The sequence below is a fragment of the Scylla paramamosain genome, chromosome 41 (assembly GCF_035594125.1).
Source record: "Scylla paramamosain isolate STU-SP2022 chromosome 41, ASM3559412v1, whole genome shotgun sequence".
NCBI classification, from domain to species: Eukaryota; Metazoa; Arthropoda; class Malacostraca; order Decapoda; family Portunidae; genus Scylla; species Scylla paramamosain.
Genome location: NC_087191.1, coordinates 152,501 through 167,104, shown reverse-complemented (window position 1 = coordinate 167,104; position 14,604 = coordinate 152,501).

Genomic DNA, 14,604 nt, shown 5'->3' with positions numbered 1-14,604 from the left:
AGTGCTACTCATGCATTTTAGCGTTTTGGTATCCGAGATGCTCAAAAATATTCATAATACACGTTGCTCGTAATGTCTTTTCGTTTCCATATTTAGGGTACTTTCCCTGCATTTTGATGTTTTTGTACATATGAATCTGGAAAACACTCAAAATACTTGATTTTGTTAATGTTTTTGTGTTCCTCCATAACGTTTTTAGCTGTTTGGTACATGAAGTGGCTTAAAAACACTCAAAAGACATATTTTTGGCAATGATGGCTTGTTTTTCCCATTTATGGTGTTTTCCATGCTTTTTAGCTTTTTGGTGAATAACACGTTTATAAATACTAAAAAAAAAAAAAAATCTTTGCATGAATTTTGGCGTTTTGGCACCTTACTGTGAAAAACACTCAAAATACACCTTTTTGGTAATGTTGTTCTGTTTCTCCATATAGAGTGATATTTATCCGTTTAAGTGTGGCGGAATCAAAAGCTTTTCGTCTCATCAACTCCTCTCCTCTAACTGACTGTCTTCAGCCTCTCTCTCACCGCCGCAATGTTGTATCTCTAGCTGTCTTCTACCGGTATTTTCATGGTAACTGCTCTTCTGATCTCGCTAACTGCATGCCTCCCCTCCTCCCGCGGCCTCGCTGCTCAAGACTTTCTTCTTTCTCTCACCCCAATTCTGTTCACCTCTCTAACGCAAGAGTTAACCAGTATTCTCAATCATTCATCCCTTTCTCTGGTAAACTCTGGAACTCCATGCCTGCTTCTGTATTTCCACCTTCCTATGACTTGAATTCCTTTACATATATATATATATATATATATATATATATATATATATATATATATATATATATATATATATATATATATATATATATATATACGTAATATATATGTATATGTATTAAAAATTTAATCTGGATTAAAAATAGTACATTAATAAATATAGTCCAGATTAAGGATAATAGATTAAAAAAATAGAATGGATTAAAGATAATAGATTAAGAAAATAGTATGGATTAAGGATAATAGATTAAGGAAATTAAGATTAAGGATGTCAGATTAAGAAAATATTGTGGATTAAGGATAACATATTAAGAAAATAATCTGGATTCAGGATTGTACAGTGTTCTAAAAAATGCTGGAGAAGAATCTGTATCAGAGTTCGTGTGTGTGTGTGTGTGTGTGTGTGTGTGTGTGTGTGTGTGTTTGTGTGTGTGCTTTTTATTATACAGTCAATAATAGACAATCAACTTCATTTACAAAAATTTTGCTAGTCTTCAGATATAAGAGACATTTATCAACACACAACGGTTACTTATTTTCTTTAACTTCTTTCCTTTTCTATCTTCATCTAATTTTTCTTCAACGTATTTTTTTCAAACTTCTTCTGTTTTTCAACTTGTTTTTGTGTCCAATCATCGAAACAACGAAGTCAAGCCACTCCATACCATCACTTCCTTCATTATTTCTACTAATAGCAGTTTACAGACAGAAATAGTTAAAGTGCTGTAGATAAACAAATAAAGTTCTGTAAAAATTATTAATATTCATTTGGGGGCACTATTTGGTGGAGCCTGCTAAGTGGGAAAGGACCTCAGAACTTTCCTTTGCTTCACTCCAAGGTTGAAATTTCTTGCATTATATTCTGTGTAAGTGATATGGTGGTCCTTCCTTTTTTCTGTGTTTGGTGCCGAGAAGCAAGAGGAGGAGGAGGAGGAGGAGAAGAACAAGAATAAGAACAAGATTAAGAACAAGAAGACAACAACAACAACAACAACAACAACAGCGGAATAAAAAGGAACGCAAAGGAAAACACAAACAGCAGATAAAAACTATGACAAAGATGAAGATTAGAGGAGGAAGAGGAGAAGGAAAAGAAGGAGGAGGAGAAGGAGGAGGAGGAGGAGGAGGAGGAGGAGGAGAAAAGGAGGATGAACTTTCTTAGTGTTCGGTCCTGATTTATTTCGTATCGTAAGTGAAATGGAGAGAGAGAAAGAGAGGATGTAATAAACAAGGAAAGAGGGAGAGGAAAGAGGGAGAGGATAAAAACAAGAGAGGGGAAAATTACTTAGGTTACTTTGCCTAGATTATATCCGACGATGTGTGTGTGTGTGTGTGTGTGTGTGTGTGTGTGTGTGTGTGTGTGTGTGTGTGTGTGTCTCAACGGGGACGCATAACTAGGGAGGACAGTACAAAAGCAGGGTATGTAATGTAACACTGTACTCCTGTTTTTCTTTAATTAACAAAGCGGTCTCTCTCTCTCTCTCTCTCTCTCTCTCTCTCTCTCTCTCTCTCTCTCTCTCTCTCTCTCTCTCTCTCTCTCTCTCTCGGATACAGTTACACAGCTCACCACAAATTTATTTTTAACCAGTGTCGTTATGAGAACAGATTTGCACACGTGATCCTTTAACAAGAAAAAAAAAAATACGAAAAAAAACATAAATAAAAGAAAAGCAAACACAAGCACTTTCTTAAACTAAATATTCGCTACGTTATCAAAGTTAGACATTCTTTACATTCACCTTAAGGGGAAATTCACCTTAAGATACCAAAGTAGCCTCCATTCATTTTCCCTTTAAATTCTACAAAGCAAAGATAAAACATATGTCATGTTTTCTTTTCTTTTTTTTTTTGCTGTCTGTATATCTGTGTGTTGGACGGGAGGAACCTTCGCCTTTACTATCCTAAATCTCTTACTTTAGTGTCGGTACGGGTCAAAAGTCTGCTGCTGTTTGTTCCTGCTCTGTGTATTATAAAGTTCCATCAAGGTTTTGTAAAGTCAGTGTGGGTGTATCAGTAAAGGTTGCATCATTAGCTCAGCATTTTGGTATCTTTGTTGGGGGTGTATGTTGTGTACAGCAACCTAATTATCTCTTGTTGTCTGTAATAAGGCGATGATAAAGCGGCGGCGTTATCTCTTCCTGACACGTACAAGATTCACAGGGCAAAGCGTCTATTCTGGATCTTAATAACACGTCGCTGTATCATGCTGCCGACTCATCATCTCCGTGCGGGAAAGTTGTAGTCTAAAACGTGCGGATATGAGACTGCGCATAGTCATCACTGGAATACACTGGCACACGTGGGGCTACTAGCATGTCGTTTCTCTCCGCCAAACACAATATAGTAAGAATTCCTATAGAAGAATTCACAGGATCATTAATGGAAGAAGCTACGTGCGGAAACCGGTCTTCCTATGACTGGATGGTGAGTAGCAATAAAGCATTAAGAAATTTTGTATTGCTGGAAAATGGTATTAAGCACCTCATTCTTAAACTCTGGCCCAATATTAGAAAGCAAAACTGTACGTGTAGCGAATGACAGAGGAGGTGGGACACTAAAGCAAGCGCCACAACTGGAGCAGATTTGTTAAGTAAAGGTGCAAGAATAACAAAGCGACTGTAATGATCAACACAGACTAGAACATAAGAAGATCCTTGGTGACTGTGTGTTAACTGCAGAAGGCCCATATCAATAGCATCAAAAGGACCAGCAGGAGTCCAATATTCAAGCATAGGAGCTGTATGAGTGGTATCTTTAGTTTGTGCACAAGAAAAACATTATGCTACATGATTTGTCATGTCAAGGCTCATCGTAGGCCAGTAATAACGCTTACGAGCCATTGTTAAAGATTTATCACATCCTGGAAGACCGGACTGGAGAGATTCATGAATGAGCTGGGGATGGCAAGTTGCGTTACTGTTTGCCCATGAAATGACTCAGTACTGCATAATATACCATCAGCAAGGGAAAATTAAGACAAAGAAAAATGTAACTTGGATAAAACAGACTCATCTTCCGATTCTAAGGCATGTACCACAGTAGACCTTAAATGATCTTGACGCTAGGCAGCAAAAAGTTCCCCTCGTGAGAAATTAGTAATTTCTGACACAGAAGCAACTGCAACATTTTATGAGAGTGTCTGCAGTCACATTTGCTTTACCGAGCAAATACCTAAATTCATCAAGTCTGACAAACCATCTGGAGAGAAGACCTGATGGATTTTTACCCTTGAAGAGGTGAAGCAAGGCAGCATGTTCAGTATAAATAGTCAGTTGGTAGACATAGATGATGTCATGAAAATTATGTAAAGCCCATACCATTGTCAGAGCCTCTAGATGAGTAAGTGAGAAGCGAGACAGCATCATTCAGGGTACGGCTAGCATACGCACTGACATGAGGACAAGAACTCTTAATCTGCTGCATTAGAACAACGCCTACTCCTAAAACACTTGCATCAGTGCAGAGTGTAAATGGCAGACTGTAACCTGGAAAAGTAAGGACTGTAGCATAAGTTAGTGCATGTTTGAGTCGGTGAAAGGTAGTTTGTTGGCTGTTGTACCCTACGAAAGAGACATCCTTTATGAGAAGATGCGTGAAAGGCGACGCAATGGATGCAAAGTCTCTGATGAATGAACACTAATAACCCGCAAGACTCCATCAACTAAATTCTGAACAACAGTATGCTAACTGTGAGGCAAAGGATATGTATGCACAAAAGAAGGACGTGTATCAGGTTTTAACCGAATGTGATTCATAATAGGGTCTGTAACACCAAGTGCTTTATTAGGCAAAGTACAGCCGAATTGTGTTTGAAAAGTAAGTCAAGGAGACGAGACTTTGCTGTTCAGAAATCCACCACTTAACATGAGCTGAAAGCTGAAAAAATAAGATCAGCAGTATCATGAGAAATATCTGTCTTAGAAGAAATAAAAGGAATAATGTGTGAAGAGTCATGAAAGGACCTACTGTCGCAAACTTCAAAAGAACTAAGAAGTGCACCGTTCTTGAGAGAGTCACCAAGAATCTGGCAAAGATAAGACGCAGGAGTCAACAGGTGCATTTGCCACATGAACGGGAAGGCAAACAGCATTCTTGGGGCCCACTCGCTGATTTCCAATCACAACAGCAGAACAGACATCCACAACAGAGATTGAACGTTTCGACTCCATGAAATCAGTCAATGACAAATCATGGCCTGTGCAGCGTGAATGCTTTGAAGCGTGAACAGGATATTTAGAGGCTAAGAGTGCTGCTTGAATGTCCATTGCAGAGATAACAATATCCTAATATGAAACAGCATGATGTTGAAGAAAAACATCAATACCATGAGTCACAAGAGAGTGAAGACCTAATAGACCATCGCTGTTGAATAGAAAATCAGTTACAAAAAAAATTGCTTCTGATGATGGTAAATTATTGGCAAGAGACAAGGGGAGAACTACTGTACCAAAGACATGTAAGAAAGAAACCTTGTACATTGAAAAGGTTATTATCATCAGGCTGTAAGGGAGGTTTAAGCAAGTCCTTAAATTTGGAATAATCCTGGACACTCAAGAGATTACAAGAACCACCAGTGTCACCTCCCAAGAAAAGAAGAGTTTCATAAGAAAAGCACTGGTAAACTTGGAGAACTTGAAAGGCAGCAATGACACTGGGAAGAGCGAGAGAGTGCTCCGAACAAGACGGCACTAATCTTTCCAGCTTTGAGTTTGACTGCTCTGAAAATTTGATGGAGAGGCTGTCACAACTTGCTCTCGCTGCCATTCTAGAATTTTGAAACTACTACTACTACTACTACTACTACTACTACTACTACTACTACTACTACTGCTACTACTACTACTACTACTACTACTACTACTACAATTACTACTACTAGTACTACAACTACTACTACTACTACTACTACTACTACTACTACTACTACTACTACTCCTACTACTACTACTACCTCTTTTTATGTAGGAGGAACAATGGGCAAGGACAACAAAAATCCAGTAAATTAAAAAATCCCAGTGAGATGCCAGTCCGAGAAAAGGGTCCAAAGCGGTAGTCAAAAATTGAAGGATAATTGTCTTGAAACCTCCCTCTTGAAGGAATTCAAGTAAGAGGAAGGTGGAAATATAAATTCAGGGAGGGAGTTCCAGAGTTTACCAGAGAAAGGGATGAATGATTCAGAATACTGGTTATCTCTTGCATTAGAGAGATGGAGAGAATAGGGATAAGATAAAGAAGAAAGTCTTGTGCAGCCAGGACGAGGGAGGAGGGGAGGCATGCAGTTAGCAAGATCCGAAGAGCAGTTAGCATGAAAATAGCGGTAGAAGACAGCTAGAGATGCAACAATGCGGCGATGAGAGAGAGGCTGAAGACAGTCAGTTAGAAGAGAGGAGTTGATAAGACGAAAAGATTTTGATTCCACGCTGTCTAGAAGAGCGGTATGAGTTGAAGCCCCCCAGACATGTGAAGCATACTCCATACATGGACGGATGAGGCCCTTGTAAAGAGTTAGCAGCTGGGGGAATGAGGAAACTGGCGGAGACGTCTCAGAACACCCAACTTCATAGAAGCTGTTTTAGCTAGAGATGAGATGTGAAGTTTCCAGTTCAGATTATAAGTAAAGGACAGAGCGAGGATGTTCAGTGTAGAAGAGGGGGATAGTAGAGTGTTATTGAAGAAGAAGGGATAGTTGTGTCGAGTTGATAGATGAAGGAATTGAGTTTTTGAGGCATTGAACAATACCAAGTTTGCTCTGCCCCAATCAAAACTTTTAGAATGATTAGAAGTCAGGCTTTCCGTGAAATATTTACTTCCTGAAGGGTTGGACATCTATGAAAAGACGTGGAAAAGTGCAGGGTGGTATCATCAGCGTAGGATTGGATAGAACAAGAAGTTTGGTTTAGAATGTCATTGATGAATAATAAGAAGAGAGTGGGTGACAGGACAGAAGCCTGAGGAACACCACTGTTAATAGATTTAGGAGAAAAATAGTGATCGTCTACCACAGCAGCAAAAGAACGGTCAGAAAGGAAACTTGAGATGAAGTTACAGAGAGGACAGAACCTGGTGGAGAGTAATTTGGAGATGAATGTTTTATGCCAGACACTATCAAAAACTTTTGATATGTCCAAGGCAACAGCAAATGATTCACCAAAATCGTTAAAAGAGGATGACCAAGACTCAGTAAGAAAAGCTAGAAGATCACCAGTAGAGCAGCCTTGACGGAACCCATACTGGCGATCAGATAGAAGGTTGTGAAGTGATAGATATTTAAGAATCTTTCTGTTGAGGATAGATTAAAAAAAACTTAAGATAGGCAGGAAATTAAAACAATAGGATGATAGTTTGAGGGATTAGAACGGTCAACCTTTTTAGGAACAGGCTGAATGTAGGCAAACTTCCAACAAGAAGGAAAGGTAGATGTTGACAGACAAAGCTGAAAGAGTGACTAGGCAAAGTGCAAGCACGGAGGCACAGTTTCGGAGAACAGTAGGAGGGACCCCATCAGGTCCATAAGCCTTCCGAGGGTTTAGGGCAACGAGGGCATGGAAAACATCATTGCGAAGAATTTAAATAAGTAGTATGAAGTAGTCAGAGGGTGGAGGAGAGGGAGGAACAAGCCCTGAATCGTCCAAGGTAGATTTTTTTTAGCAAAGGTTTGAGCGGAGAGTTCAACTTTAGAAATTGATGTGATAGCAGTGGCGCCATCTGGCTGAAATAAAGAAGGGAAAGAAGAAGCAATGTTATTGGAGATATTTTTGGCTACATGCCAGAAGTCACGAGGGGAGTTAGATCTTGAAAGATTTTGACACTTTCTCTTAATGAAGGAGTTTTTGGCTAGTTGGAGAACAGATTTGGCATGGTTCCAGGCAGAATTATAAGATGCATGAGATTCTGGTGATGAAAGGCTTAAGTACCTTTTGTGGGCCACCTCCTTATCATCTATAGCACGAGAACAAGCTGTGTTTGAACCAAGGTTTGGAAAGAGTGAGGAATGTAAGTCTCCATGCCAGACACTGTCACCTCTGTTATGTGCTCAGGACACAAAGACGAGAGTCTGACACGGAAGCAGTATTCATTCAAAGCAAAATCACCAAAATACCTCTTCAGGTCCCCCCAACTTGCAGAGGATTAACGCCAGAGGCACTTTCATTTAGGGGGATCCTCAGGAGGGATTGGAGCGATAGGACAAGGTACAGATATGAGATTGTGGTCGGAGGAGCCCAATGGGGAAAAGAGGTTGACAACATAATTAGATGGATTAGGGGTCAGGAAAAGGTCAGGAATGTTGGGAGTATCTCCAAGACGGTCAGGAATACGAGTAGGGTGTTGCACCAATTACTCTAGGTTGTGGAGGATAGCAAAGTTGAAAGCTAGTTCACCAGGATGATCGGTGAAGGGAGAGGAAAGCCAAAGCTGGTGGGGAGCATTGAAGTCTCCAAGAATGGAGATTTTTGGAAAAGAGAAGAGAGTCAGAATTTGCTCCTCTTTGGAAGTTAAGTAGTCAAAGAATTTCTTATAGTCAGAGGAATTAGGTGAGAGATATACAGCATAGATAAATTTAGTTTGAGAGTGACTCTGTGGTCGTAGCCATATGGTGGAAAACTCGGAAGAATCAAGAGCGTGGGCTCGAGAGCAGGTTAAATCGTTCCGCACATTAACGCAAAATCCAGCTTTGGATAAAAAATGAGGATAGAGAAGGTAGGAGGGAATAGAAAAGGGGCTACTGTCAGTTGCCTTAGACACCTGAGTTTCAGTGAGGAAAAGAAAATGAGGTTTAGAAGAGGAGAGGTGGTGTTTTGCAGATTGAAATTTAGATCTTAGACCACGAATGTTGCAGAAGTTAATGAAGAAAAAAATGAGGGGGGTATCAAGACACTTAGGGTCGTCGTCAGAAGGACAGTCCGACCTGGGGACATTTGTGGTCCACTCCCCATATGGGGATTTCGAAGCTGGTGTAGGAGTCTCCATGAATTTTTAAATTTTGAGTGAACGGTGTGTGTGTTATTAAGGTGCTCGTAGTTTTGTGTGGAGGAAGGTAGTTGTCTTTAGACTACTACTATTATTACTACTTACATAAGAACATAACACAAGAAATAAGGGAAGCTGCAAGAAACCATCAGGCTTACACGTGGCAAGTCCTTTTTTTTTTTTTTTTTTTTTTTTTTTATATGTAGGAAGGATACTGGCCAAGGGCAACAAAAATCTAATAAAAAAAAATGCCCACTGAAATGCCAGTCCCATAAAAGGGTCAAAGCAGTGGTCAAAAATTGGTGGATAAGTGTCTTGAAACCTCCCTCTTGAAGGAATTCAAGTCATAGGAAGGTGGAAATACAGAAGAAGGCAGGGAGTTCCAGAGTTTACCAGAGAAAGGGATGAATGATTGAGAATACTGGTTAACTCTTGCGTTAGAGAGGTGGACAGAATAGGGGTGAGAGAAAGAAGAAAGTCTTGTGCAGCGAGGCCGCGGAAGGAGGGGAGGCATGCAGTTAGCAAGATCAGAAGAGCAGTTGGCATGAAAATAGCGGTAGAAGACAACTAGATATGCAACATTGCGGCGGTGAGAGAGGGGCTGAAGACAGTCAGTTAGAGGAGAGGAGTTGATGTGACGAAAAGCTTTTGATTCCACCCTGTCTAGAAGAGCAGTATGAGTGGAACCCCCCCAGACATGTGAAGCATACTCCATACATGGACGGATAAGGCCCTTGTACAGAGTTAGCAGCTGGGGGGGTGAGAAAAACTGGCGGAGACGTCTCAGAACACCTAACTTCATAGAAGCTGTTTTAGCTAGAGATGAGATGTGAAGTTTCCAGTTCAGATTATAAGTAAAGGACAGACCGAGGATGTTCAGTGTAGAAGAGGGGGACAGTTGAGTGTCATTGAAGAAGAGGGGATAGTTGTCTGGAAGATTGTGTCGAGTTGATAGATGGAGGAATTGAGTTTTTGAGGCATTGAACAATACCAAGTTTGCTCTGCCCCAATCAGAAATTTTAGAAAGATCAGAAGTCAGGCGTTCTGTGGCTTCCCTGCGTGATATGTTTACCTCCTGAAGGGTTGGACGTCTATGAAAAGACGTGGAAAAGTGCAGGGTGGTATCATCAGCATAGGAGTGGATAGGACAAGAAGTTTGGTTTAGAAGATCATTAATGAATAATAAGAAGAGAGTGGGTGACAGGACAGAACCCTGAGGAACACCACTGTTAATAGATTTAGGAGAAGAACAGTGACCGTCTACCACAGCAGCAATAGAACGGTCAGAAAGGAAACTTGAGATGAAGTTGCAGAGAGAAGGATAGAAACCGTAGGAGGGTAGTTTGGAAATCAAAGCTTTGTGCCAGACTCTATCAAAGGCTTTTGATATGTCCAAGGCAACAGCAAAAGTTTCACCAAAGTCTCTAAAAGAGGATGACCAAGACTCAGTAAGGAAAGCCAGAAGATCACCAGTAGAGCGGCCTTGACGGAACCCATACTGGCGATCAGATAGAAGGTTGTGAAGTGATAGATGTTTAAGTATCTTCCTGTTGAGGATAGATTCAAAAACTTTAGATAAGCAGGAAATTAAAGCAATAGGACGGTAGTTTGAGGGATTAGAGCGGTCACCCTTTTTAGGAACAGGTTGAATGTAGGCAAACTTCCAGCAAGAAGGAAAGGTAGATGTTGACAGACAGAGCTGAAAGAGTTTGACTAGGCAAAGTGCAAGCACGGAGGCACAGTTTCGGAGAACAATAGGAGGGACCCCATCAGGTCCATAAGCCTTCCGAGGGTTTAGACCAGCGAGGGCATGGAAAACATCATTACGAAGAATTTTAATACGTAGCATGAAGTAGTCAGAGGGTGGAGGAGAGGGAGGAACAAGCCCAGAATCGTCCAAGGTAGAGTTTTTAGCAAAGGTTTGAGCAAAGAGTTCAGCTTTAGAAATAGACGTGATAGCAGTGGTGCCATCTGGTTGAAGTAGAGGAGGGAAAGAAGAAGAAGCAAAGTTATTGGAGATATTTTTGGCTAGATGCCAGAAATCACGAGGGGAGTTAGATCTTGAAAGGTTTTGACATTTTCTGTTAATGAAGGAGTTTTTGGCTAGTTGGAGAACAGACTTGGCATGGTTCCTGGCAGAAATATAAAGTGCATGAGATTCTGGTGATGGAAGGCTTAAGTACCTTTTGTGGGCCACCTCTCTATCATGTATAGCACGAGAACAAGCTGTGTTAAACCAAGGTTTAGAAGGTTTAGGACGAGAAAAAGAGTGAGGAATGTACGCCTCCATGCCAGACACTATCACCTATAGTAAATGTACATACCTATATCCACCTATCATCCCCATCCATAAATCCTTCTAATTTTCTCTTAAAGCTCCTTAATGTCTTAGCACTAACAACTTGATTACTGAATCCGTTCCATTTATCTACCATTATTTGAGAACCAATTTCTTCATATTTCTTTTTTAAACCTCAATTTTTTTCAAGCTTGAACCTGTTATTTCTTGTTCTATCCTGGTTGCTGATCCTAAGAATTTTGCTTACGTTCCTCTTATCATAACCCTTATACCGCTTAAAGACTTCTATCAGGTCCCCTCTTAACCTGTTTCTGAAAAAAAAAAAAATGTAGATTTAACAGCTTCAATGTCACCTCGTAAGGAGTACTTTTCATTCCCTGTATTCCTTTAGTCATTCTTCTTTGTACTGATTCTAATAGAACTATATCCTTCTTGTAATATGAGGACCAAAACACCACACCGTAATGTAGATGAGGTCTGACCAGCGCCAAATATAACTTTATTACTTCGAGCCTTCTACTTTTAACACTCCTAAAAAATAATCCTAATACCCTATTTGCCCTGTTTCTGGCCTCTATACATTATTTTCCTAGAGTTCAGAGGTAACTATAATTTCTAAATCTTTCTCGTACCCTGTACCTACCAGTGTTTCGCTGTTTACTGTGTACTTACTGTGTGGGTTTCCTCTACCTACGCTAAGTACTTTGCATTTGTTGATATTAAACTGCATTTGCCATCTGTCCGTCCATTCATTCATACTATCTAAATCTGCCTGCTAGGTGATTGCATCCTATTCTGACCTAATTAATCTACCAATCTTTGTTTCATCCAGAAATTTACTAACATCAATACTAATTCCACTATGCAGTTTATTGATATACATTAAAAACAACAATGGCCCTAATACTGATCCCTGTGGCACCACACTAATTACATGACCCCACTCGGATTTAGAGCCGTTTATTACAACCATTTGTCGCATGTTGCTTAGCCATGACCTTATCCAGCCTAACACCTTCCTATATATCTCGTGTGCCCTAACCTTTCTCAGGAGCCTTTGAAGGGGTACCTTGTCAAATGCTTTACTAAAGTCCAGATACAAGATTTCATAATTATCACCATTATTTACTGCCTCGTACATTTTACTGTAAAAACTTAACAAGTTCGTCAGGCAGAGAGAGAGAGAGAGAGAGAGAGAGAGAGAGAGAGAGAGAGAGAGAGAGAGAGAGAGAGAGAGAGAGAGAGAGAGAGAGAGAAAGGGGGGGAGAGCAGTAATACATTAATGAAAGCGGAAAATCAGAGCACTAGCATTGTGTGTGTGTGTGTGTGTGTGTGTGTGTGTGTGTGTGTGTGTGTGTGTGAGAGAGAGCTCGTATAAGGAATGTATATAGATTGAAGGAAAACATGATGATTTGGTTTTATAAAAATAAATAAATAAATAAAGAAAGAAAGAAAGAGAAAAAAAAAGATATAACGAGCTTGACTCAACACTCTAAAAAACATACGCAAATAAGTAAAGACAAATAAGTAAACACACACACACACACACACACACACACACACACACACACACAAGTGTAGATATGGAGACGGGACCACACGAGCATAGCTCAGACCCTGTAAATTACAACTAGGTAAATACACACTCACACACACACACACACACACACACACACACACACACACACACACACACACACACACACACACACAGCGAAGTATCATAAGCCTATACGCTCTTCATACACGTACATCTGGTGATCTTCATTACTTGCTCCATATACGCCTTCCTTTGTGATGCCGTCCAATGTGCAGTCTGATATAAGTTTAGAGAGAAATACATTAACTTTGTCAGTGTTTCCTCCTATACTCGTACACAGTGATAATACTGATGATGATAATGGTGATAGTGATGGTGATGGAAGTTATAGTAGCAGCAGAAGTCCATCTTTGCCTGTCTGGCTACCTTAAATTCATAAAAGCAATTAAGAATTAAAGGTAGACAAGGGGGATTGAAGCAAAATCTTTAGGATCAGCAACCAGGATAGAACAAGATATAACGGGTTCAAGCTTGAAAAATTCAGGTTTAAGAAAGAGATAGGAAGAAATTGGTTCTCAAATAGAGTGGTAGATGAGTGGAATGGACTCGGTAATCATATTGTTAGTGTTAGGACATTAGGGAGCTTTAAGAGAAGATTAGACGGGTTTATGGATGGGGATGATAGGTGGAAATAGGTATATTTCATACAGGGACTGCCACGTGTAAGCCTGGTCGCTTCTTGCAGCTTCCTTTATTTTTTATGTTCTTATGTTCTCTCCTCTCTCCCCCCTCTCTCTCTCTCTCTCTCTCTCTCTCTCTCTCTCTCTCTCTCTCTCTCTCTCTCTCTCTCTCTCTCTCTCTCTCTCTCTCTCTCTCTCTCTCTCTCTCTCTCTCTCTCTCTCTCTCTCTCTCTCTCTCTCTCTCTCTCTCTCTCTCTCTCTCTCTCTCTCTCTCTCTCTCTCTCTCTCTCTCTCTCTCTCTCTCTCTCTCTCTCTCTCTCTCTCTTCGTTTATGCGCGTGTGTGTGTGTGTGTGTGTGTGTGTGTGTGTGTTTGGAAGATGGATGTAAGCATGACGGTTTCTTATTGTGGCTGCACATTCTAGTGCTGAGGGACGACGCAGTGGTGTTTGTTGTGACACGTTGCAGAATGTTAAAGAAAGATGAATTAGTAATGCGCTTTTGTGGAGTATAGCATACGGATTAATGAAAAGAAGACGAAGGGTTTTGTAATTAATGGATCCCCAGAAGATAAGGCCGACATGCAAGTGGAAAATATTAAAAATGGTCGGTGTGCAAAGTACACTTACGAGTAATTAGGTAGTGTAATTACGGACTAGAAACCGATGTCTGCTGATGTTAGATTACATAAAGCCAAAAAGATGTGCCATCTCCTCAATTTTATATCCTATGTTAAAAACATTCCTTTTTACATTAAGCAAAGTGTGAATGACGCAGCTCTATTGTCGTCCATACTGTATAGATGTGAGTCCTGGCTTGGGAGTGACCTTAAGTCAGTACCAAGCTATATAACTGGGGATCTGAAGCAGCTCTTAGGCTTGAGCATCACCACTACCAACACGCTGCAATCTTTTGTCTCGTCCTGATTAATAACATACAGTAAAATCCCTCTTATCCGGCATTCGAGTATCCGGCAGCTTCAAGTATCCGGCACATTTTTCCCCGAGCCTTAAATTCAATAAAAAATCAATGTGTACTCATAAAATCGATTAAAATTCCCGCGCGAGGCATACTTTGTCCCCTCGCCAACAGAGCGCACTGTTTCGCGCCACCCTTGCACTGTTTACTCAGTGACTCAGTCCCGCGTGTGCACTGTTTATCGCCTGACGCCTTCATCATGCCTAAAGTTGTAGAAAAGAGGAAGCGTGTTGTGCTTACACTTAAGCAGCTGATCAGATCAGCTGCTGATTAAGATCAGCTGATCTTTGTTATGGTAAGATGCGTGAGTGTAGGGTGGTGATTGTGGACATAATTTCACTTCTATTCAAGTATCCGGCAATATTCA